This window comes from Zingiber officinale, chromosome 2A (assembly GCF_018446385.1).
Source record: "Zingiber officinale cultivar Zhangliang chromosome 2A, Zo_v1.1, whole genome shotgun sequence".
NCBI lineage: Eukaryota > Viridiplantae > Streptophyta > Magnoliopsida > Zingiberales > Zingiberaceae > Zingiber > Zingiber officinale.
Window position 1 is genome coordinate 57,328,391 of NC_055988.1, and position 26,971 is coordinate 57,355,361.

The window sequence follows — 26,971 nt, forward strand, 5'->3', positions numbered from 1 at the left end:
TCACCACCTCATAATGGTGTGCCACCTCATGGAGGTTACACACCCATTCCTTTTAATGTGGCCGGCCACATTAAATGAGGGGGTTACATTTGTGTGGCCGGCCACACACTTGATGATGGGTGAATGCAATTGATTTGCATTCATTCTAGCTTCTTCTTCCTTGGATGCTTGCTTCTCCTTGCTGTTTCCGTGACTTCCATGGTGAGGAGAGGGTGTATGAGTTGTGTTCCAAGAGAATAAAGGAAAGTGAAGAGCACAAAGGATGATACTACTAGTGAGTGTATAAGATTTCCTTTTGTATCTTCTTCTTTTCTTCCTTTCCAATCTCATCCGAGAGCTCTAGAAAGTGCTTGCACACTTGGGGCTCTCTTCTCCATCCTTTGAGTGTGAGAGACACTCCTTGTTCGTGTGGATATCATTAGAGGAGTGTCTACGTTGACACTCTCGAGATCCGGCGTACCGTTGGACGAGCGGGATTTGCAAGGGCACGCTTCAAGGGTAAAATTCTTAACATGTAGATCTAGGAGTAGATCTAAAGTTTTGGAAACTCGTACTTGTATTTCATTCGGTTTTTCCTTGCACGGATCTACGGCTTTTGGTGATTCGGGGTTTTCGCGACGCGAAAAGCGATTTTCGCGGCCCGAAAAACCCAACAGGTCCAAGGTAGCAAGTCTTGAACCCTACAAGGCATACATACTAGGCCCGTTTCTTAGTCCATCGACCTAGGGGCACTTAGGAGCCCATCCCTAACGAGGCCTGTTTCTTAGTCCATCGACCTAGGGGCACTTAGGAGCCCATCCCTAACGAGACCCGTTTCTTAGTCCATCGACCCCGGGGCGCTTATGGAGCCCACCGTTGGTACAAGCCGTATAAAGTAAAGTAGCATGTCATACATATCATGGTTCTTATTATTTCATGCATATCATATTTCTTATCGTATCATATCATACATAATTTAGGCACACAGCATATCATAAATACATGCAGAGCTTGGGCACACAGCTCATCATAATAGCATGCATGATTTGGGCACACAACTTATCATAAATAGAATGCATAATTTGGGCACACAGCACATCATAAATAGCATGCATAATTTGGGCACACAGCACATCATAAGGTTTATCAACATGCATAGATCATTAGCATACATAGAAGCATAGCAAGCTCTTATCATATCATGAAAACATTGTATGTGAGGCACATGGAAGTCATAATTAGGTCTCCACCCTAATATCATATAGTGGCCGAAACACATGGTTATAAATTAGGTTAACAATCAACATACAAGCATGTGAACCCTAAACCATTATCATATCATGTATCATAAGGAGCATCATGAGCATGTTTAGTTTAGGTTCTAGGTTTTCTAAGCTTGTAAACTCATCATGGCCGAATATCATCAAGCATCCCATTTGCTAGAAAATCAATATACAAGCATGTGAACTCTAAACTAACATCATATCAAACATCATGAAAAAACAACATAAGCATGTTTAGTTTAGGTTCTAGGTTTTATAAGTCTATAAACTTGTTATGGCCGAATATCATCAAGCATCATATTTGCTAGACAATCAATATACAAGCATGTGAACTCTAAACCAACATCATATCATACATCATGAGAAACAACATAAGCATGTTTAGTTTAGGTTCTAGGTTTTCTAAGTCTATAAACTTGTTATGGCAAAATATCATTAAGCATCATGTTTGCTAGAAATTCAATGTACAAGCATGTGAACTCTAAACCAAGAATCATATCATACATCATGAGGAATATCATAAGCATGTTTAGTTTAGGTTCTAGGAGTCCTAAGCTTATTAACTTACCATGGCTGAAACTTGTGAATTATGAAACTAGGTTTCATGTGGCATAAAAACATGGAAACCCTAAACCATTTTCATAGTATGTATTACCAAGGATATCATGAGCATGTTTTAGTTCAAGTTCTAGGTTTCCTAGGCTTATAGAATTGTTGTGGCTGAAAGTTCATGGGGCATGAAAACAAGTTCTAACCACACTACAGCATGAGCATGTCCTATTAATTTCATATCTTGTCTTAAGGAGGATCATGGCATGATTAGTTTAGGTTTAACAATTTCCTAGGCCCCTAATCCTATCATGGCTGAATACTTATGAGCATGGAATAAAGTTCAACCCAATATATAAACATGAGCATATCATATCAACTTCATATCTTACCTTAAGAAAGATCATGGCATGCTTAGTTTAGGTTTTAAAATTTCTTAGGCCCTTAAACCTACCATGGCCGAATGTTTATGAGCATGGAATAAAGTTCAATCAACATATAGGCATGAGCATATCATGTTAACAACTCTCTCATCATAAGGTACATATCATAAAAACAAAAAGGAGCATGCTTGGTTTGAGTCTTAACTTACCTATTTCCTTTATTCATGTTTGGCCGAGAGTCTAGGGATATGACTCTAAGTTCTAACCAAACATTATAGCATATGAACATTAGATAAATCCCTACCATAAGATACATGTTACAAGAAGCATATTGAGCATGTCAAAATTTAGGTCTTTACATTTCGTAGGTCCTTCTTTTTGGTCTTGTCTTGGCCGAAAATTCCATGAAGGTATCCTAGGTTTTTAGGCAACCAAATCTCATAGAAAATACACAAGTTATTGTACCACAGGTGAGGGAAACTTACATCCTTTCGCTTGTGGTTTTCCTTAAGGAAAAAGGTACCCTAGGTGCAAAGGAGGGAGAGAGCTTCTTCTTCTTGCACTTCCTTTTTGTTTCTCTTGCTTGGAAGGGGTAGATCTTGAAGGCTTCTTCTTATAAATTAGTTTTCTTGGAGAGGAACCTTAGCTTAGCTTTTGGAATAAGGAGAGGGAGGGATCTTGGTTTCGGTGGAGAATGAAGAAGGAGAAGGAAGGAGGAAGAAAAAAGAATTTAATCCCTTGTTTTTCTTCTCCCAATCCTATTTATTCCTATGTAAATGAAACATGTCTTCATTCATTCCCTCAACTCCTCTTTTCTCTCATTCCTTTAATCCCACGAAAATAGAGAGAGGGAGGGAAGTAGGCAATTTATCTTTTGCTTGCTTCTTCTCTTAACCAAGAGGAAGAGAAGGTAAGCAACTTGATTTTCTTTTGCTCTTTTACTTAACCATCTTCTCTCCTTTAACTACTATTGCCATTCTCTTTTATTCACTTATCATTCATTACTCTAGTGGTTCCATCCACTAATTTAACTCTATTACTTGTGGGAGGTTCAAGGTTCAATCCTTGACCTCACCTCTTCTTATTCTATTTTGGTTTCTATTTTTCCTTTTCTCTTATTCTTTTTATTTTTTTATGCTCTAAAGAAAATAACACCCATATACTTATCTTATAATTTCGTGGGTGTTACAATAGAGCTTCATGCTTAAAGATTTTTTTTATGGAACCTAGAACCATGCTTTAGAAGTTTCGGCCATGACTTGAAGTTAGGGTTAGAAACTCATCTATGCTTGCTAAAGGTCTTATTTGCTATGCCATGAATTCTATGATATTATTTTAGAGCTTCATGCTTAAAGATTCTTTTTAATGAGACCTAGAATCATGCTTTAGGGTTCGGCCAAGAAGAGAAAGTTTAGAACCTAAACTATGCTTGCTTATGATTCCTCATGATGTGTAATCCATTATATGATGTTAGTTAAAGTTTTCATGCTTTATGTTGCTTAAAAACTTAAAGCCATGCTCCTTAGGGTTTCAGCCAATAAAGAAATAAAAGGGTTAGAGAAAGTTTAGAACCTAAACAATGCTTGCTAATGATTCCTCATGATGTGTAATCCATTATATGATGTTAGTTAAAGTTTTCATGCTTTATGTTGCTTAAATACTTAGAGCCATGCTCCTTAGGATTTCGGCCAATAAAGAAATAAAAGGTTTAGAGAAAGCTTAGAACCTAAACTATGCTTACTTATGATTCCTCATGGTGTGTAATCCATTATATGATGTTAGTTAAAGTTTTCATGCTTCATGTTGCTTAAAAACTTAGAGCCATGCTCCTTAGGGTTTCAGCCAATAAAGAAATAAAAGGGTTAGAGAAAGTTTAAAACTTAAACTATGCTTGCTTATGATTCCTCATGGTGTGTAATCCATTATATGATGTTAGTTTAAGGTTTCCATGCTTTATATTGCTTAAAACCTAGGACTACACCTTTTGTAAGTTTCGGCCAAGAAGGAAATGGAATGAATTAGGGAAGTTTAACTCCAACTAGACTTGCTTATGTTTTCTCCCATGATATACTATGTATTATGTGATACTAGTAGGATGCTTCCTTGTTAAAGTTCCTTAAGATTTAAGATTCATGTCCCGTGCAAGTTTCGACCAAGATATGAGTTAGGGTTTGTAGAAAGATCAAAACCCCAACTATGCATGATAATGACTATTCATGATATGCTATGTGATATGTGAATTTTATGTCACCATGTTATGCTTATGCAAGGCTTATGTATGATGAAAGGCCTAAGAGATGCTTCCCTATAAGTCGGGACTAAGAGCACTCTTCATGATATGACAAGAAACATGATATGTTATTTTACTTTGTATGGCTTGTACCGCACCCTAAGAATGGTCCATGGGATGGGCTCCTAAGTTGCCCCTAGGTCGAAGCACGGGCCTAGTTCCTAGTAGGTTCGAGATTAGCTACCTCGGATTTATTTAGGATGTGCGCAATTCATGTATGTGGTACAATGTCGGGCCCTCATGTTGAGATTTATGTTTAAGTACTTATATGCTATACGTTTTCAAAAGAACATCTTGCATACACTCATTTCATGCTATGTGACTTTGATACATGTTTTCAAAAGAACATCTTGCATATACTTATTTCATGTTATATGATCATTATGCTTTAGGAGGATGCTCTCTTGAGATATGTCTATGATACCTAGATGAACATGCTACTATCTTATGTTTATGCTCTCTTGAGATATGTCTATGATACCTAGATGTACATGCTACTATCTTATGTTTATGTTCTCTTGAGATATGTCTATGATGTAGGGGATCGGTGGCCAACTTGAAGGGGGGTTGGATAGACGGCGCCCCCAAATCGATCGCTTCTCCTACGATGTTAGCTTGCACAGCGGAAAACAAACAAAACAAGCAAGCTAAAGGCTAAAACTAAGAAAGGAAATGCAAACCGCTAACACGTTCGTTTAACGTGGTTCGGAGATTAGGGCTCCTACTCCATGGCGCGTCCTTGAGGTGGGCGATCCCGATCTGTCGATGGATTATCCCCCGGCAAACTCCGGCTATCTCAAGTAGCTCCTTGTGGGTGGAGAAACCTCACCACAACACTCACAAACACTTGAGAACAAGTAGACTACTAATTATGGTATACCACCACTAATTTCGTCAGCTATAACCAAGCTCCCAAGCTTTGGTTATATAGGTCGCGGGTTGAAAACCCCGCCTACCAGTCGACTGGCAAAAATGCAGTCGACTGCCCTCTGTGGAAATTCGACCATTACATCCCAACGGCTCTATACCAGTCGACTGCTAAAACTTGCAGTCGACTGCTAAAGCATGCAGTCGACTGATCCACACTGACTGAACGAACAGAACCATTATGTTCGCACCCAGTCGACTGTGCGGTCGACTACGCCGTCGACTGCTAAAACATGCAGTTGACTGCTACAATACTGCTACAGTAAAATCCTAAAACTAGGATTTTACTCCGAGTACAATCTCCCGTGCACTCGTACCCTCACCCTTACAACTCATTTGAAGCTTCCTTTGCAGCTTTAACCTCTTGCCTTCAAGCATACTTTCTTTGGCTCTCGTCCCTCGGATGCATTCAAGCTCGTAGCTCATCCCCAATGCCATCCTTCGCGTATGCTTCGAAGTCGCTTCCCTCGGCCCTTGTCCTCCCTGCCTTGTCCACGGTCCCTCGAATGCTTCATCCTTCACCTGACTCGAAGCCATCAACCTGAGTCGCATGTGTATCCTGCAAATCTGCACAACTCAAATACATATATCAAATACAAGGGTGAACCTAACTTAACCCCTTTGCCCAAACACCAAAACACATGGTCCCGCGGACCATTAGGATTGCTCCAACAATCTCCCCCTTTTTGATGTTTGGCAATATGTTTAAGTTAGGGAAAACATAATAGCAAATAAACATGCTAAAATAAATGGACTTACGTTGCTAAGGCTACACACTTGGACTTACATCGCCGAATGGACTTACGATGGCAAGGCTACACACTTGGACTTACAACGCCGAAATAAAATTGCAAACATGCATTGGAACCTATCCTCCCCCTACACTATGCTCCCCATTGAGCTAGAAATTTTTCCACAGGGATTTTTAAGAATCTATCCCCCTATGCAATGGCACTAAGGTTTTCCCAACTAAACCTTACTTCTCCCCCTTTGCCTAACATCCAAAACGCTTTCGAACAATATCTCAATTATTGAAAACTTATCATCCAATTGACCCTAAACTCATGTATTTATCCCCCATGGATCACATACATCTATACGAGTCGACTCGGTCAAAATCCAGTGCTGAAAACACTTTCAGACTGGTATTAGTCGACTGCAAGAAGTACTAGTCGACTGCCCCCATGAAAACGAGCTTACAGAGACATTTTGTGCTCAAAAACACTGTACCAGTCGACTGGTACACTATTCATATAAAAATCAGTCTTTTCTGGCCAACTTCATAAACGCGCCAGAAATTCCACAGCCCTCCAAAAATTCTAAAATTTTGTGAAGAGGTCTATTTTATCAATTTCTACTTGGGAAAAATATATATAAAAATATATTTATCACGAATCCCAAGATTGACACAAAACATAAAACTAGCTAAAAAGTTCAATTGAACCTTGACCTAAAGTCCTAGTTTTGGCTTACTCTTGATGTTTTTGCCCATACTAACCCACAATGCACCCCTAGCATTGATTTATATGGAATCTATACATCCAAAACCAATTATCATGCTATATGACCCCCAATGTCATATTTTCAAGAATGAAACACAACTCAATTGTGCCAAAACCCTAGGTTTGAGACTCAAGTCCGTCTCCAAACCACTTGGCACATTCCATGACTCCCCTAGACTCCCAAGTAAAACCCACTTGAGATCCATTAGCCATGGGTCCCAAATTGACTCTTTGAACTCCCCCTAGAGCCCTTAGCCTTAGCCACCTCCCTAGGTGACTCATCTACAATGGCTAGGTCACATCGGTGCACCTCTGGTGACACTTGGCCTACAAACCTAACCTTCTTAACCTTGGGCACCTTGTCCTTGGTTAATTTCTCCTTACCTTTAAATGGCTTTCCCTTGCCATTTACTGACTTCTCCTTGCTATAGTCATATGCAACCCTAGCATAAGACTTTCCCTTAGCTTTGGAGGACTCTCCCTTACCATGATCATTTGCCACCCTAGCATACGATCTCTCATTAGCCTTGGAGGGACTAGATCAGTATCCCAAGCCCGACTTATCATGGTTGGGTCTTTGGCTACCCAACACCATATTTAATTCCTTAGATCTAACATTGAATCTCTTAAGGAATTGTTCTAACTTATCAAGTTTTCCCCTTAAGGCTTGATTCTCCTTCTCTAGGTTCCTAACCGTAGAGTTAATTTGTCCAAATTGGACATTCCTAGACCTACCCTTTCTAGGCATATGTCTCCCCTTCTTGGGATTAATGCCTTGGGTCTCCTTAGGTCTACCATTTCTAGATTTATCATATATGGGTACCTTAGGGTTTTGATCTACCTTAACCGTAGTTCTATCATGATATCTAAAACCGAAGTTATGCTTGGGTAAATAATAAGAATTAGTTCTAGCATGCATGGGAGTATAAGAATTTAAATTTGAATTACACTCCAAATTAGGATATACCTTCCTTACCCTTGAAGCTCCCCCTTAACTTGAGCTTTTCTTCTTCTTCTCTTTCTCCCATTTCTTTAATTGCGCAAGCTTCTTGACCTCCCTCTTCTTGGGGCATTTTGTGTGGTAATGTCCCTTCTCCCCACACGTGAAGCATATGATGCGCATCCTTTTTCCTTGGGTTTCTTTATTCCTACAACCCTTGTTAGTGTTTAAATTAACTTGAATGGGTTTAGGATTTACCTTCTTCTTACCCAATGGACATCTACTCTTGTAGTGTCCCTTCTCATTGCACTCGAAGCATATTATGTGGTCCCTTAACTTTGCTTCAGTGGAGGTGCTCACTAGGTTGATTTCTTCCAAGATTTCTTCTTCATTTGTCTTGAACCCTTCTTCAACCCTTGAGGATGTAGATGCTACATCTTTCTCATCCACACATGTGGATGGCCTTTCTTCATCCTTCTCCTCCTCAGAAGTTGAGCATGAATCGACTTCCGGTTGCTCCTCCTCTACTTGAGCCACATCTTCCTTTTCTTCCGATTTTTCCTCCTCTTGTGTAGACAAAGGTTCTCCCCATTGAACCTTCTATATCTTGCTCCACAAATCGTGAGCATTCTCGTATTTTCCTAAAAGGCTCATCACGTCATTAGGCACAATATCAATCAATATAGATATTACCTTGTTGTTTGCCTTTGATCGTGTGGTTTGCTCCTCCGTCCAATGTCGTGGTCGGAGCTTCTTTCCCTTCTTGCCCTTCGGGAATTCGAACGGTTCCTTTACCACCATCATGCTGTCCCAATCTGTATTGAATAAAACCTCCATCTTCATCATCCAATATGTGATGTCCCATAAGCCTCTACCTTCAAGCTTTGGTGGTTCTATCAAGCCAGTCATCTTGTGCTTCCTTGGCGGTTAGTCCAACGGAGAGCGTCCTCACTCTGATACCACTTGTAGGGGATCGGTGGCCGGCTTGAATGGGGGTTGGATAGACAATGCCCCCAAATCGATCGCTTCTCCTACGATGTTAGCTTGCACAGCGGAAAACAAACAAAACAAGCAAGCTAAAGGCTAAAACTAAGAAAGGAAATGCAAACCGCTAACACGTTCGTTTAACGTGGTTCGGAGATTAGGGCTCCTACTCCACGGCGTGTCTTTGAGATGGACAATCCTGATCCTTCGGTGAATTAGCCCCCGACAAACTCCGGCTATCTCAAGTAGCTTCTTGTGGGTGGAGAAACCTCACCACAACACTCACAAATACTTGAGAACAAGTAGACTACTAATTAGGGTTTACCACCACTAATTTCGTCAACTATAACCAAGCTCCCAAGCTTTGGTTATATAGGACGCGGGTTGAAAACCCCGCCTACCAGTCGACTGCCAAAACATGCAGTCGACTGCCCTCTATGGAAATTCGACCATTACATCCCAACGGCTCGATATCAATCAACTGCTAAAACTTGCAGTCGACTGGTGCAGTCGACTGCTAAAACATACAGTCGACTGATCCACACTGACCGAATGAACAGAACCACTCTGTTCGCACCCAGCCGACTGCGCATTCAACTGCACCAGTCGATTGCTAAAACATGCAGTCGATTGCTACAATACTGCTACAGTAATGCTATAGTACTGCTACAGTAAAACCCTAAAACTAGGATTTTACTACGAGTACAATCTCTCGTGCACTCGTACCCTCACCCTTACGACTCATTTGACGTTTCCTTTGCAGCTTTAACCTCTTGCCTTCAAGCATACTTTCTTTGGCTCTCGTCCCTCGGATGCATTCAAGTCCGCAGCTCATCCCCAATGCCATCCTTCGCGTATGCCTCGAAGTCGCTTCCCTCGGCCCTTGTCCTCGCTACCTTGTCCACGGTCCCTCGGAGGCTTCATCCTTCACCGGACCCGAAGCCATCAACCTGAGTCACATGTGTATCCTGCAAACCTGCACAACTCAAATACACATATCAAATACAAGGGTGAACCTAACATAAACCCTTTGCCCAAACACCAAAACACAGGGTCCCGTGGACCATTGGGATTGCTCCAACATATGATACGTAGATGAACATGCTACTATGTTATGTTTATGCTCTCTTGAGATATGTCTATGATACCTAGATGAACATGCTACTATCTTATGTTTATGCTCTCTTGATATATGTCTATGATACCAAGATGAACATGCTACTATCTTATGTTTACGCTCTCATATGCTATGTTTATGATTTTGCAAAAATGATTATGACACTACTTTATGCTAGCGTGAAATGTTAAATTTAGATGTTGGTTAAATGAACATATCACTACTCCATGATTTATGGCTTTTGTGAGTAGGAAAGGATCTTACTAAGCCTATATGCTTATAGTTTTTAATTTCCTTGTACTGCAGATTAGGGTAAAGAATGACTAAACTAAAGGGAGCAGCAAGGAGGCAAAGATGTGTGTGGCGGTGGCATGGTAGAAGAGATCTATGTTTTATGCTTCAAGACTTATATATGTTTTAAGCTTTTGCATTTGAACTATTTCTTTTCTTGCTACTTTTGATAATATTAACTTGAACTTGTTTGGATGGTTTAAACTTAAGGTGAACTTATACTTGTTTCCATGAAACCTTGAGATGTTAAGTACTTATTTAATTAGAGAATTGTTAGTTATCATGAACTATAGAGATCAAGATCCATGTTTAGTTTCCCTCTAAATTAGTACGCTTTATGCTTTAGCTAAACAAGCATGTATCATGTTTCAAGTAATAGATAGTAAATGAATTTTATATGCATGAATGCTGGCATGCTCACCTAGTATGTTTATATGATTAAGTTTTTAAATTTTCTTCCACTGCAATGATTGCATATACATGTATGTATGTTCGCATAGCGCCACCCTTGCTATCAGAAGGGGAGGGGCGGGCGTTACAGAGAAGCCCTACAAGCTCACAGTACAAGAAGAAAGGGAAGGGAGATACAATACAAGCAAAAACTTACAAGATATGCACAAAGAACCCTAACCCTAGCTTCTTCCTCGCCTCTTGACTTAGACGTGCACCAGCACAAGCCTCCAAGAACCTTCAAGATATGGCATGAGAGCTGTGGAGAACTGCTGTGAAGATCTGTGTAGAGAAAGAATCGGAGCCGTGGAAGTTTTGCGGAGGGAATCGCTTGCCAACAGCTAAATACGACGCCAACGGTCGAATCCCAATCGATTGGATTGCTCCCAATCGATTGGATTGCTACCAATCGATTGGGGAGGCTTTGGATCGATCGGTCGATCGATCCAGAGCGCCTCTGTGCTCATGGAAATTGTCTGGATCGATCAATTGATCGATCCAGGGCTTATCGCACAAAATGACAGCTCCCAATCGATCAGCCGATCGATTGGAGGCTCCCAATTGATCGGTCGATCGATTGGGAGCCTTTCTGTGCGATCGGAGATTCTCCCCAATCGATCGCACAATCGATTAGGGAAGCCTTTGTCGCGGGGACTCACCCAATCAATCACCCAATCGATTAGGCATGAGCCAATCGATTGGTTGTTCGATCCAGCCCATGTGAGACTTGCCAAATCAAGTCCAAACATCCCTCAGACCAACATATGGTCCTCCATGACTTGTTAGTACATCATGCCTAGCATCTGGTCACCCTTGACCTACTAGGACTCCCTTACCAAGTGTCCGGTCAATTCCCTTGACCCACTTGGACTTCCACTAGATGTCTGGTCAACCTTGACCCATCTGGATTTCCTCGTGCCAAGTATCCGGTCAATCCCTTTGACCTACTTGGACTTCCCAACACTAGATGTCCGATCAACCTTGATCCATCTGGATTTCCCTTGTCTGGCTTCACTCACCAGGACTTCCCTTCTGCCTAGCTTCACTCACTAGGACTTTCCATCAGCCTGACTTCACTTACCAGGACTTTTCCTTCTGCCTAACTTCACTCACTAGGACTTTCCTTCTACCTACCTTCACTCACTAGGACTTCTCATCTGCCTGGCTTCACTCACCAGGACTTTCCATCTGCCTAGCTTCACTCACTAGGACTTTCCACAACTGTCTGTCTGGCTTCACTCACCAGGACTTTTCTATTCAAGTATCTGGTCAATCCCTTGACATACTTGACTCTCCTTCACAATCTCACCACATGAACAATTGCACCTACAATCTCCATGTCTTATCTCCTTGTATTGTCTAATATCGAAACCCAAACATCAAGACTCGAGCTTGACCCAATTCAAGATCAGTCAACCAGGTCAACCTTGACCTAGGGAATATTGCACCAACAATCTCCCCCTTTTTGATGTTTGACAATAGAACTTTTAAGTTAGGATAATTCCATAGCCTCAACTCCCTTCATGCCAATATATGAATAATGGTTTCCTTCATTCTTCCCCTTTCCTAGAGGGCAAACTCCCTCTTTAGGTAATGAAGGCCTAACTTAACGACACATTCTCCCCCTATTGGCACACATCAAAAACTCTCCCCCTGAAGAGTTACCCAACGTTGTTTACAACTTCACTCGTTGTTCACAACATAATAACGAAGGTCCCATACCCTTCACTATTCTTAACGCTCATCCTTGAGCATATACCACTTGGTATATTCACACCTGATTCAAATGAAGGTCTCATACCCTTCATTGTCATCAAATGCTCATTCATGAGCATACACCACTTGACTAATGAAGATATCCACTCTCCATTACATTCAAATGCCCAACCTTGAGCATTTTCACTAAAGAAGGTTAACCACCTTCCAAGGTGTATGAAAATTAGATTTTCATGTCCTTAAAGAGTAACTCACCCTAAAGACATACACGTAACATCTGTCATTGCATCAACAATGACTTAGAATCCCTAAAACTTAGGGAAACCCAAATTTAGAAGTTTTGAGGTTCAAAAATTCAATATTGAAACCAAACCTCAACCTAAACCTCTACTTAGTCTCCCTTAACCAATCCGTCCTTATTTTCATCATGAAAACTCCCCCTAAATGTATAAAATGTGTTTTGAGGGGTAAGAAATGATTACCTAGACTAAAGGTGGTTCAAAATGCTGAAATCAAGCTTTCCCAGCCAAAATCAGCATTCCCAATCGATTGGAGTTGGGTCCCAATCGATTGAACCCTGCTGAATCGATCCACTGATCGATTCAGACTGCGTGGATCGATCGGCTGATCAATCCAGTGAGCTTCTATCATGGGAAACCTCCTCTCAATAGATCTCCCAATCGATTGAGGTACTCCAATCGATCTTGTGATCGATTGGAGCTCTGAAAAACTGAAAATTTATTTCAATGAATTTCAGAAACTCCCTTAAAATTCTACAAAAATTGAAAATTCATGAAAATTCATGTAGATATTCCTTAGGGCATATACTATCAAGGAAAAATAGTTTTCTATGAAAATACTTTCTATTTTTCAAGATTGACACAAAGTTGAAAACTTGTAAAAACTTTAATGTTTTCTTTTAGTTTGTGCCTAACTTTTCAATAATGATTACTATCAAAAGATAGTCTTCACCAAGGTTTTTCAAAAGTATTTTAAAATCATTTCCAAAAATCAATATTCAATTATATTCTTTGAGCTCAATGCATATGACTTGTACATTAGCTTTCCCAATGATTGGAAAACACATAGCTATGTGTTTTGATGAACTTAAAACTCAAAAGAATGCACTAAATCAACATCTTGAGTCTTGTTCATCATCCTAACATCTCACTTGTATTTAATGTGTACAAAATCACATACAAGCCACCTTATAGTTCTTAGTGAGATGTAAACTTTGTTTTTGCCCTAATCTAAGGATCATGCATATCTATCTAGGCATTTTGAGGTTAGAAACATCCACCAAGGATGTTACTTGTTAATGAATGTCATTTGTCCTTAGTTTGCAAGGAATTAAAAACATTGCATGATGTGTTATGACATACATCAAAGATAAATAATTTTCAAAAGAAAATTTCCTATGACTACATGATGTATGTATGATATGACATGGTATTTTTTTGTGTTTTTCATAATAAAACATGAATGCAAAATATGATGTCATGGCATATGATGGGCAAACAATGCATGGTAAATTAGCATAAATGAAATACCTAGATTATTTATCTAAGTATCCTTAATCCTTAGCTAAATTAAAATTTAAACCTAGATTGCCCACTATTTCTCAAAAAACATGCCAACACCCAAATTTGATATTTCTTTTGCTTTTATAAATTTTTGTGCCAATTTAAATTAAGTATATTCCTCAAATTTTTGACACTATTTACTCTTCCAAGAGTAACAAAATAAATTAAGACTTAAGTTGCCTTCAATTTCCTAAGAACATACCACAATCCCAACTTGATAGTTCTTATGATTTTCCTAAATGTGTCAATTTAATTTTAAAATCAAATTTCTCACCTTATGGCACATCTTACTCTTTCCAAGAGTAACTTAATTATCTATTTAATTTTCAAAAGTTAATAATAACCTTGAAAATACTCTCCGAGTGTCAACTTCATCAAAGTTGGGTTAACTACCCTTCTAATCGGAGTTGACACTCTCTATCACATCAAAAGAGTAGAGAAAATGCTCCTAGGAACCCAAAACCTATTGGTGCTCCTTGGATGCTCTAGGTATTCCCTAGGGATAACTTCCCTAGATACCTTCCTAGTGACCTTGTTAGACTTCTTGGAAGCCTTAGTCACATTTCTAGATCAACTCTAGGGATTACCTCCCTTGTGATCTTCTTAGTGACTTTCTTGGACTTCTTAGAAGTCTTAGTCACGTTTGTTGCAAAAATACTCTTAGGAATCACCTCCCTAGTATTTTTGACTTGACCATTTGACCTAGGGTTGGTTCCATAATTATATGAAACCATATGGTAATAAGGCACATCCCTTTTAATTTTAGGTTTGTATCCCAAACCCCTATGGCCCGTGGATGACCCTTGTAGTGCTAAATCTAGGTTTTGCTCATTTTGCCCTTTTAGGATACTTTCCATCCTTTTTAGGGTCTTTTCTATTTTATCAAGCCTTGACCTCAAGACTTGATTTTCTTCCCATAAATCCCTAGATTTTGGTTTTTCTTTAAATCCTTGAGCATTTTTATTTCTAGGCTTATAACTATGGCCCTTATTGTAATTCCCTAACCTTTTACCTACCTTCCTAACCCTAGGTATGGTAGTCTTAGCATGAAGAGCCATATGTTTTTCTTTAATGCTATCATGCTTCCTATTTTTATGGTAAATACCATTAAAATGATAAAAATTGGAATTAGCATGCTTTTTACCATTTGTCAAAGGAATAGGTTCAAAAAATGATACCTTACATTTTACATTGGAAGCTCCCCCTTTACTCGTGCTTCCTCCTTTGACTTTGACCACTTTCTTCCCCTTAGGACATTGGCTCTGATAATGTCCTTTTTGGTTACACAAGAAGCACACAATGTGCTCCTTGCTCTTCTTTGTTGTGGGAGCGGTCTTTTTGGATTTCTCCTTGCCCTTAGGTGCCACTTGGCCCTTCTTCTTAGCGAATTTAGGGCACTTACTTTTGTAGTGCTCATGTTCCCTACATTCAAAACATATGATGTGATTTTTATTTTTAATGGAAATATTTTTACCTTCACATGTAGGGATGACACTTGATCCTCCATTTGATGTTTCTTGATTTTTGGAGGATGCAATGTCTGCTTCTCCATTTGACCCGGATGTAGAAGCTTCTCCTTCTTCCTGATCCGATGTCAACAAAGGTCGCTCCCCATCAATCCTAGAGGTGGAGGCTTCTTCATCTTCCTCTTGTACATGGAACAAAGAGTATGCTTCCTCTTTGCCCTTTTCATTGTATTCCTTTGAAGATGAAGCTTCTTGGACCTCTTCTTCGGAAGTTGAGCATCTCTCAACTTCAGAGTCCTCTTGATTTTGATCCAATGAGTCACCCTCTTTGGATTCTTCTTGATCTTATAGTGGAGGGGATCTCATGAATCATTGCCAATTTGCTCCAAAGCTCCTTGGCATCCTTGAATTCTCAAATTTGCTCCAAAATGTGGCTAGGCAATAGATTGACCAAAAGCTTGGTCACTTTATCATTGGCCTCGCTCCTTTGAATTTGTTCTTGGCTCCACTTGCTCCTCTTGAGAATTTTTCCCTTTAAACTTGTTGGAGCTTCGAAGCCTTCCATGAGAGCAAACCATTGCTCTATCTCCACCATCAAGAAATTTTTTATCCTTGATCTCTAAAGATCGAAGCTCATCATTGTGAATGGTGGAGGCACCCTCGTGTCGAATCTGAGTCCATCTCGGAATTCCATCTTGAAGTTGAGCTTCTTGAATTCTTTGACTTTGATGAATTGCTTCAACTTCTTCACCCCCTAGCTTTGTTGCCCCTTCCGGCGATGATTCCGGTGAAGAGCGACCTCGCTCTGATACCACTTGTTGGAACCGAAATGTAGCTAGAGGGGGGTGAATAGCTCGGGGTGATCTCGTGCTCGTCGTTGCTTGCTTCTTGTGATGAAATGCAGCGGAAAATACAAAGAAACAACCACACAACGCTAACTCGTAGATTTACTTGGTATCCACCTCAAGAAGAGGTGACTAATCCAAGGATCCACACACTCACGCACCCTCCACTAATGAAACACTCCTTTATGGTAACTATTGAAGGTGAAGAAGCCCAACAAGCTCACAGTACAAGAAGAAAGGGAAGGGAGATACAATACAAGCAAAAGTTTACAAGATATACACAAGGAACCCAAACCCTAGCTTCTTCCTCGCCTCTTGACTTGGACGTGCACCAGCACAAGCCTCCAAGAACCTTCAAGATCTGGCATGAGAGCTGTGGAGAACTGCTGTGAAGATCTGTGTAGAGAAAAAATCGGAGCCGTGGAAGTTCTGCAGAGGGAATCGCTCGCCAGCAGCTAAATACGATGCCAAGGTCGAATCCCAATCGATTGAATTGCTCCCAATCGATTGGGGAGGCTTTGGATCGATCGGGCAATCGATCCAAAGCCTCTGTGCTCCTGGAAATCTCCTGGATCGATCAGTTGATCGATCCAGGGCTTATCGCGTAAAATCGCAACTCCCAATCGATCAGCCGATCGATTGGAGGCTCCCAATCGATCGGTCGATCGATTGGGAGGCTTTCTGTGCGATCGGTGATTCTCCCTAATCAATCACACGATCGATTGGAGAAGCCTTTGTGGCAGGGACTCACCCAATCGATTGGGCATGAGCCAATCGATCGGTTGATTGATATAGCCCATGTCAGACTTGCCAAATCAAGTCCAAAAATCCCTCAGACCAACATACAGTCCTCCATGACATGTCAGTACATCATGTTGTTAGAGTGTATACTAAAAGCCTAGCTTTTGGTATAAACATTTATCTAGAAATAAGAATCACATTGGTCAAATGTCTACATTTATGATAAATGTAGTTTCTCAATTAATTTATATTGTAGATAACATGGTGTGTGGTGTCACACACAGAAGATCATGTTATCGGTTCCTTATAAATTATAAACAGTAGCTCACGACTAAGATGGAAAGGAACAAACCATTGGAAGGTCGTAGTGTAATTAGGTGTTAGTTTATCTTAACTATATAATTACACTAGTACACTTAGAGTGTATTGAGTAGGACCATTTGAGGTCGTTCTTTTTATACTGACTTTATAAAGGAACAAAGACCTCAGTTATTATGGAAGTGTGTGCTCTTAATCCTAATATAATAACAAGCACATATATTTGATATTTATTTCTTTAATTTATCAATGGGTGAGATTTAGTTCGATGAATCAATAAGCCGATAAGTTGGGAAATGATATCACTTATAGTGTGTGTTGTTGATTATAGAAGGAAACTGTGTCCTAGTGATACTAGGTTGATAATGTCCTCAATCGGAGCTCATAAGGATTGTCATGTTAAACCCTGCAGGTGGACTTAGTCCGACATGATAATAAGGTTGAGTGGTACTACTCTTGGACTAAGAAATTAATTAAATGAGTTGTCAGTAACTCACTTAATTAGTGGACATTCGATATCTTAAACACAAGGAGACTAACACACTCATAATAAGAAGGAGCCCAAAAAATGTAATTTGGGATTGGTGCGGTAGTTCAATAATAATTCTCTAGTGGAATGAATTATTATTGATAAAATTAAGTTGTGTGTTCGGGCCGAACACGGGATGCTTAATTTTATCGGGAGACCAAAACCAATTCCTCCTCTCAGTCCCTATCGTAGCCTCTTATTTATAGAGTTCTATACCCACCTATACCCACCTTCTATACCCACACAATAGGGGCCGGCCAAGCTAGCTTGGGAACAAGCTAGGGTCGGCCTAGGTATAAAATTGGGTGGCCGGCCCTAGCTTGAACCCAAGCTAGTGGGGGCCGGCCAAATTAAATTTAAAAGGGATTTTAATTTTAGTTTTTATTATGTGGAAGAAATAATTTATTAAAGAGAATTAAAATTAAAATATCTCTCTTGTAAAAGATTTACAAAAGATTAAACAAAGAGATTAGATCTCTTTCCTTATTTGTAGATTGGAGAGTTATTTTATTTTCTCTTTAAAAATTATCCACATGTTGATAAAATTAAAATTATAGAAATTTCCTTTTATCAACCATGAAGAGATTTTTAAAGAGAAATTTTATTTTTAAAATTTCCGGAAACAAATTAGGAAGTTTTAATTGTTGATTAAAACTTGTCCAATTTGCTCTCCAATGATGTGGCCGGCCATTGAAGTTTAATTTGGAAAATTTGTTTTATTTTTCTAAATTAAATCATGTCAAGGAAATTGAGGAAATTTTATTGTAATTAAATTTCCTAATTTGCCTAGGCCAAGGAATATAAAAGAAGGGGTGAGGGTGCTTTCATGAGATACAACCTCTATTGTTTTCTCTCCCTCTTTTCCTTGGTGTTGTGGCCGGCCATCATCTCTTCTCTTCTTCCTCTTTGTGGTGGCCGAAACTCTCTATTGCTTGGAGGTCTTGTGGAGGCCGGATACTACTTGGAGAAGAAGAAGAAGAAGGAGAGGAAGCTTGCATCTCTTAGAGCTTGGTTGGTGTTTTTCTTCTTCCTTGGTGAAGCTTTCTTGTTTTGGCCGAACCTAGCTAGGAGGAGAAGAAGGTGCTTGGTGGTTTCTCATCTCGGAAGATCGTTGCCCACACAACGTCCGAGGTTAGAAGAGGAATACGGTAGAAGATCAAGAGGTTTTTCTACAAGGTATAACTAGTAATTTTTCTTTCCGCATCATGCTAGTTATTTATGGAAATAATACCAAATACAAGAGGCTTACGATTCTAGAATTTCGAATATGTTTTTCGATGTTGTGTTCTTTTGTTTTTTCTTTTCCTTGTGATTTGATTGTTCTTTTCGGTTAACCTAAAGTTATTTTAGGAAATTAAATATTAGCTTTCCATAAAAGGTTTTGTCTAGTCGGTGGTGGTTGCTCCCATATCCAAGAAGGTCGTGTGCCTCGCCACGTCAGTACTGGGAACCAATTATGGAAATTAATATTTAATGGAATTAATAACTTAAGGTGATTTGGGTCGAACGTGTTAAGTTTCGCAGGAGACCCAAGTCAAAACCTAAAAGAACGAATAGATTAAGTTTTGGATCAAACGTGTTAAGTTCCGCAGGCGATCCAAAATTTAATTTAAAAGAACACATGGTAGCTAGGAAAAGGTTCAGATCTTTGTACAAAATTTTTGTACAGTGGAACCTCTAGGCTTTCCGAGTAGCAACCAACACATGCCTACCATCTGGTCACCCTTGACCTGCTAGGACTCCCTTACCAAATGTCTGGTCAATCCCTTTGACCCACTTGGACTTCCACCAGATGTCTGGTTAACCTTGACCCATCTGGATTTCCTCGTGCCAAGTATCCGATCAATCCCTTTGACCTACTTGGACTTCCCAACACCAGATGTCCGATCAACCTTGATCCATATGGATTTCCCTTACCTGGCTTCACTCACCAGGACTTCCCTTCTGCCTAGCTTCACTCACTAGGACTTTCCATCTGTCTGGCTTCTCTTACCAGGACTTTTCCATCTACCTAGCTTCACTCACTAGGACTTTCCTTCTGCCTAGCTTCACTCACTAGGACTTCTCATCTGCCTGGCTTCACTCACCAGGACTTTCCACCTGCGTAGCTTCACTCACTAGGACTTTCCATAACTGCCTGGATTCACTCACCAGGACTTTTCCAATCGAGTATCCGGTCAATCCCTTGACCTACTTGACTCTCCTTCACAATCACACCACATGAACAATTGCACCTGCAATCTTCATATCAAGTCTCCATGTATTTTCAAACATCGAACCCCAAACATCAAGACTCGAGCTTGACCCAATTCAAGCTAAGTTAACCAGGTCAACCTTGACCTAGGGAATATTGCACCAACAATATTCACGGTGTTTGAGGTAATTTTATTTGTCATAAAGATAGGTTGACAAGGTTATTAATGGGTATAACCCTCCTCTTACAAATGTTCAATTTTATATACGTCCACACTGTTGGGTTTTTCGGGCCGTGAAAACCGCTTTTTCGCGTCGCGGAAACCCAGAAAGTCCCTAGCCAACGGATTCGTGCGAAGAGTATAAAACAAAATTTACATGTACGAGTTTACTAACTAGATCTACACTTATATCTACATGTTTAGAAGGTTACCCTTGTTGCGTGCCCTTTGCAAATCCCGCTCGTCCAAGGTACGCCGGATCTCGAGTGTGTTCAAATGTACACACCTCTAGTAGTATCCACACGAACAAGATGTGTTCTCTAACACACAAGGATGGAGAAGAGAACACCACAAGTGTGCTAGCACTTATTGATGCTCTCGGATGGGATTGGAAGAAGAAGAAAAGAAAAGAAGAGAACACACTCCTCTAAAATCTCTATGTGACTTTCACTAACCTTTCTTCTTGGATTAGACTAAATGTCCTTTCATCTCCCTTGCTTGAAACCCACGGCAACAGTAGAGAAAGGAGCAAGAAGAGAGTTTGGGAGGAGGAAGATCACTTGAATGAGAGTTATTAACCAAAATGAAAAAAAAAAACTTCTTTTTCATGAATTGGCCGGCCACTACAAGAGGTGTAACCCCTTCACATTAATCACAATTAATGTGAAGGCCATTAAAGAGAATAGTTGTAACCTCCATGAGGTAGCACATGTGATGATGTGGCACATCATCATTAGTTCTCCTAATGCCAAGTCACAAATGATATGGTATAAAGTCAAGTCAAACTTGACTCTTCCTCTTCCTCTCAAGTCAAGTCAAACTTGACATAATCTCTCTCATGGTTGATCTAATCCAACCATTTAATTCAAGCCAATTTAATATAATGAATCTAATTCATTTAATTAAATTGATTCAATGAGTCATAATCTAAATTAGACTCATTGAACACATGAATCAACTTGAGTCTAACTCAATTAGCCCAATTAGGATTACTCTTAATCCAATTTGATTCATCACATGAATCTAATCCTCTTGGTTCATCATATGAACCTAATCTCCATCCACTTGTTCTTTGTGTGTGACCCAATAGGTTCTTGTAACGTTGGCAATGCCCCTAAACTTATTTAGAAGCATAAGTAATGAGCGGTATCTAGCAATACATCATTACTAGCCAAGTTACAAGAATGTTGAGATCCAACATCACCTTGTGACTACTAATTGTGACTCCTCACAATATATGACAAGTGTCCTTCTATCCTAGACATCTAGATTGATCAATGTGAGGCATAGACCATGTCATCCTCTGATCAATCTAAATCTTGAACTCCAAGTAGACTCACTAAAACAAATGAGCTCAATATCTCATATTGACTCATTTGGGCATGGCCATGCACTTTGTGGTCTCACTCTATCAAGAATTCCGATGTCTCTCCCGTCATATAGGGGGGGATAGATCCCATCTACATCACTCACATCCCTATGCATAATTCGTTGCATACCCAGTAATCACTTTTATAGTCCACCCAGTTACGGGTGGCTTTTGACGAAAGCAAAGTACATAACTCCTTATGTAGGGATCCATGGTGACTTCAGGTCCAAGGACTAGTAGTCATACTAATAGCCACATAAGAAAGTATATCACACTCATATAACGATCCATGATACTTTCTCATGGCGGGTCATTCAGTATACATTCTCTAATGCATACCCATGTGTCAACTTGATATCTCTATATCCATGACTTGTGAGATCAAGTCATCGAGTTGATCTACATGCTAGTCTTGTTGCATTAACATTGTCCCTGAATGTTAATACAAGACTAGGAATGATTAAGAGTAGTGTTCCCTATATCATCTCACTATTGGTTCAGCTAACCGATTGATATAGGTAAGAACCTTCTACTCAAGGACGTTATTATACTTAGTTTATTTGGCACCAATACAAGTAAGTATAATAACCAAAAATCAAATGCCTTTATTTATATAGAATATGATACAACAAGTCCATAAAACAATCATCAAATGATTGGCTCTAGGGCTCTAGCTAACACACACTATCGTGGCATGTAAAATTCACGGTGTTTAAGTTGTTGGTGAATTTAAATGATATTATTTTGAGGAATCAATATTATTTTAAATTCAAAGTTTTGACCAAATATTTGACCAAAGACAAAACCAAATATTAATTTTTTTGTCATAAAGTATGGTTGACGAGATAATAAAATTAATGGATAAAATCTCCTCTTTGAATTTGTATACATCCACACTAACGTGGCATACAAAATTCATGGGGATTTTTAATGAGTTGGTCTTGACCAAATATTTTTGTGATTCTTAGGATTTAAAATGTTGGTCAATCCCCTAGCTGTTATAATATAGCATAGACTTAGTGGTCCCAATTATAATGATTGGAAATAAGACTTTAACATTAAGGTGGACTGTCTTCTTAGAACTAAGAACAATAAAGGTGTATTTTATTCATTAGTTGTTACATGTTTAGTGAAGTTATCTACTGGTACCTGGTGTGTAGATACGGAACCACTGATCATGTCTGTAATTTATTTCAGGAAACCCGACAACTATATGAAAGGAAAATCACCGTCTACATGGGCACTGTTGTAAAAGTAGTAGCTGTTGCAGTGGGAGGTGTTTATCCTCCGAGAGGAATAAAACTTGGGTTTTAAGAAATTGTCTTTACGTACTAAGAAAGAACTAGATTTCAGTTTCTAAACTTGATATTCTGTCTCTTTTGATAACAAAGTTGTTATCAAGGAAAGAGGGAAAATATCTGTTCTAGTACATTGGTTGGCAATTTATAAATCCAACAAATTCCACGATGCAACAAATGAAAATTAATAACACATCTTCTAACTTTTAAAAGAGAAAGTATCCTTCGTAGATGAACCAATCTTATCTTTGGCATCTAAAGCTAGGTTATATTAACTTGAGTAGGATTCAAAGGATAATAACCAATGAACTCTTGGGTTCATTGGTAGTGAAAATCTTTCCAACCTGCGAGTCTTACTTGGAAGGAAAAATAACCAAGAAGCTTTTAAGTCTAAGGGGTATGGAGCCAAAGATATGTTGGAATCAGTTCATTCTGATTTGTGTGGATTTATGACTGCCCAGGAAAGAGGTGGTTTTGAATATTTCATCTATTTTATAGACAACTATTTAAAATACGAGTACATTTACTTGATAAGCCACAAACAAGTCTAAGTGCTTTGAGTATTAGGCTGATGTGGAGTAACGTCAAGGTAAAAGTATCAATATACTACGTTGAGATCGTAGTGGCAAGTACCTCTTGGGAGAGTTTATGAGTCACTTATCAGAAGATGGGATTCAATCCCAACTAACTGCATCTGGCACACCCCAACAGAATGGTGTAGTAAGAAGGTATAGGACTCTTATGAAAATAGTTAGATCAATGATAAGTTATTCAGAATTACCAAAATTTGTTTTGAGGATATACACTGGAAACGGAAGTGAACATAGTACCTTCTAAGTCAGAACTCTCTACTCCCATAGAATTGCAGAATGGGTGTAAGCCTAGTCTGAAGCATATTCAGATTTGTGTGGTCTAGCACATGAGAGACAATGATAAGTTGGACAGGAGTTCACTTATTTGTAGGTTATCCTAGAGAAACGAAAGGAGGTTTATAGTCCTAAAAATCAGAAAGTCATTGTTAGCACCAATGCACGATTTTTAGAAGAGGACTATGTAATAAACCATAAGCCCATAAGTAAGTTTGTTCTTAAGGAAATAATAAAGGACACGTCTAATCTAGTACCAACTGTACAAGATGAAATATCACAAGAAACTGTAGCACGTATCACAGATGATACATAATTGCAAAAAGTGCCTCGTCATAGTGGGAGGGTTGTTAGGCAACCTAAAATATTCATGTTTTGGGAGAGTCTTTGGACTTGATCCCTGGTGAACATGAACCTAATTCTCGGACATATGACGAAGCGCTCCAAGATAAAGATGCAGCATCTTTGAAAAGAGCAATGAATACAGAATTAGAATATATGTATTCTAATAAAGTTTGGGAGCTTGTAGAACCACTAAATGGTGTAAAAGCCATTGGGTGTAAATAGGTCTACAATAGGAAAAGAGGGGTAGATAGGAAGGTGGAAATTTTCAAAGCAAGGCTTGTTGAAAAAGGAAAATTTTCACCGGTGGTCGTGCTTAAGTCTATCCGGATTCTTTTATCTATATGGACTATGAGATTTGGTAAGTGGATGTCAAGACAACTTTCCTTAATGGAAGTCTTGAAGAAAATATCCATATAAAGCAACCAGAAGGGTTCATTGAAAAGGCAAGGAGCATTTAGTATGTAAGCTCAATTGGTCTATGGACTGAAGCAAAGCTTCAAGGTCTTGGACATCTGGTCTAATGAAGTAATCCAGAACTATGGATTTATTCAAATAAGTCTTGGGAAGTGTGATGGAAATGTGGTGGTATTTCTTGTACTATACGTAGATGACATTTTTGGTAGTTGGAAACAATATCAAAATGTTGCCAGAAGTAAGGGTATGGTTGTCCAAACAAATTCGATATAAAGGACTTGGGAGAATGCACATATTCTTGGGATCAAAGTAATAAGGGATCGCAAGAAAAGAATATTGTGCTTATTCCAAGCCTCATATATCAAAATAATCCTTGCTCGTTTTAGCATGCAAGACTCCAAGAAAGGTTTCTACCTTTTAGGCATGGAGTAGCATTATCTAATGAAATGTCTCCGAAGACATCAAAGGAGATAAAGGACATGAAGGTAGTTCCTTATGCTTCGGCTATAGGAAGCCTAATGTAATAATACTATATACGAGACTGGATATCTGTTTTGCTCAGGGCATAGTTAGCAGATATCGAAGTAACCCAGGACCAGGACACTAGACTGCTGTAAAGCATATACTAGAGAATATATGCTAGTAATTTGATCCCTATGGGTTACACGGATTTTGACTTCCAATCAGATAGAGGCAATAGTAAGTCGACCTCGGGGTTTTGTGTTTACTTTAGGAGGTAAAGCTATAACAATGGAGGAGTGTTAAGCATAGATGTTTCTCGGTCTTCACCATAGAAGCTGAGTTTGTGGCAGCCTTTAAGGCAACCATAGAAGTTGTATGGCTCGGAAACTTCATGATGGACTTAGATATGATTTCTGGTTTGTCCAAAAATTATTACAATTTGTTGTAATAATAGTGGTGCAGTAGCAAACTCGAAGAAAACATAAGTCCATAAGACAAGTAAACACAATAGAGCGCAAGTACCACCCAATACAATGTTGGTGCAACCTTAGGTCAAGGTTGACCCGGTTGACCCGACTCTAGTTGACCTGACTCGAGTTGTATTTTGATGTTTGACGAGAATAGAAAAGTTGTATCTTGATGTTTGACAAGAATACAAACTTGGGAGATTGTGGGTGCAACTTTCGGTCAAGGTTGACCTGGTAGATCCGACTTGAGTTTACTTGATTCGGTAAAGTCCAAGTATGGAGACTTGGCACGGGAAAAGTCCAAGTATGGAGACTTGGCACGGAAAAGTCCAAGCAGGGAACTTGGCACGGGGACAAGTCCAAGTATGGAGACTTGGCACGGAAAAGTCCAAGTATGGAGACTTGGCACGGGAAAAGTCCAAGTATGGAGACTTGGCACGGAAAAGTCCAAGCAGGGAGCTTGGCACGGGAAAAGACCAAGTATGGAGACTTGGCATGGAAAAGTCCAAGCAGGGAGCATGGCACGGGAGAAGTCCAAGTATGGAATCTTGGCATGGGAAGTCGGAGAGGGCTCGGTAGCTCGTTCTCCGGACTAGGTCAGAGAGGGCTCGGTAGCTCGTTCTCTGGACCGGACGAAGTCGGAGAGGGCTTGGTAGCTCGTTCTCTGGACTAGATCAGAGAGGGTTCGGTAGCTCATTCTCTGGACCGGACAAAGTCGGAGAGGGCTCGGTAGCTCGTTCTCCGGACTAGGTCAGAGAGGGCTCGGTAGCTCGTTCTCTGGACCGGACGAAGTCAGAGAGGGCTCGGTAGCTCGTTCTCCGGACTAGGTCAGAGAGGACTCGGGAGCTCGTTCTCTGGACCGGACGAAGTCGGAGAGGGCTCGGTAGCTCGTTCTCCGGACTAGGTCGGAGAGGGCTCGGGAGCTCGTTCTCTGGACCGGATGAAGTCGGAGAGGGCTCGGTAGCTCGTTCTCCGGACTAGGTCAGAGAGGGCTCGATAGGTCATTCTCTAGATCGGGAAGGCTTTAGGGTTTAGGGCTGGGAAGCTCTAAGGAATTGGATCGGTCTGGTGATCGATCCAGTGATACTCTGATTGTCTGGATCGGTCTAGTGACCGATCAGTAACCAAATAGAATGTTTCTGTGGGTTAACTGATCGGTCTGTAGACCGATCAGGAAGCGATGGACTTCAGAGAGCGATAGGAGGGGATCGGTCTGTGGACCGATCCACCTATAGTCTGATCGGTCCACAGACCGATCAGACTTCGAAGCCAACACTCTGTGAGAGTTGGTTGATCGGTCTTGGGACCGATCAGCCTAGGGCCTGATCGGTCCACAGACCGATCAGGAGACTCCTAGGCCGATCAGGTTGGAGCCTGATCGGTCCAGGCTTAGCCGTTGTGACACAACGGCTAGATTTCTGTGTTGCTCTTTGTCTTCTTCGC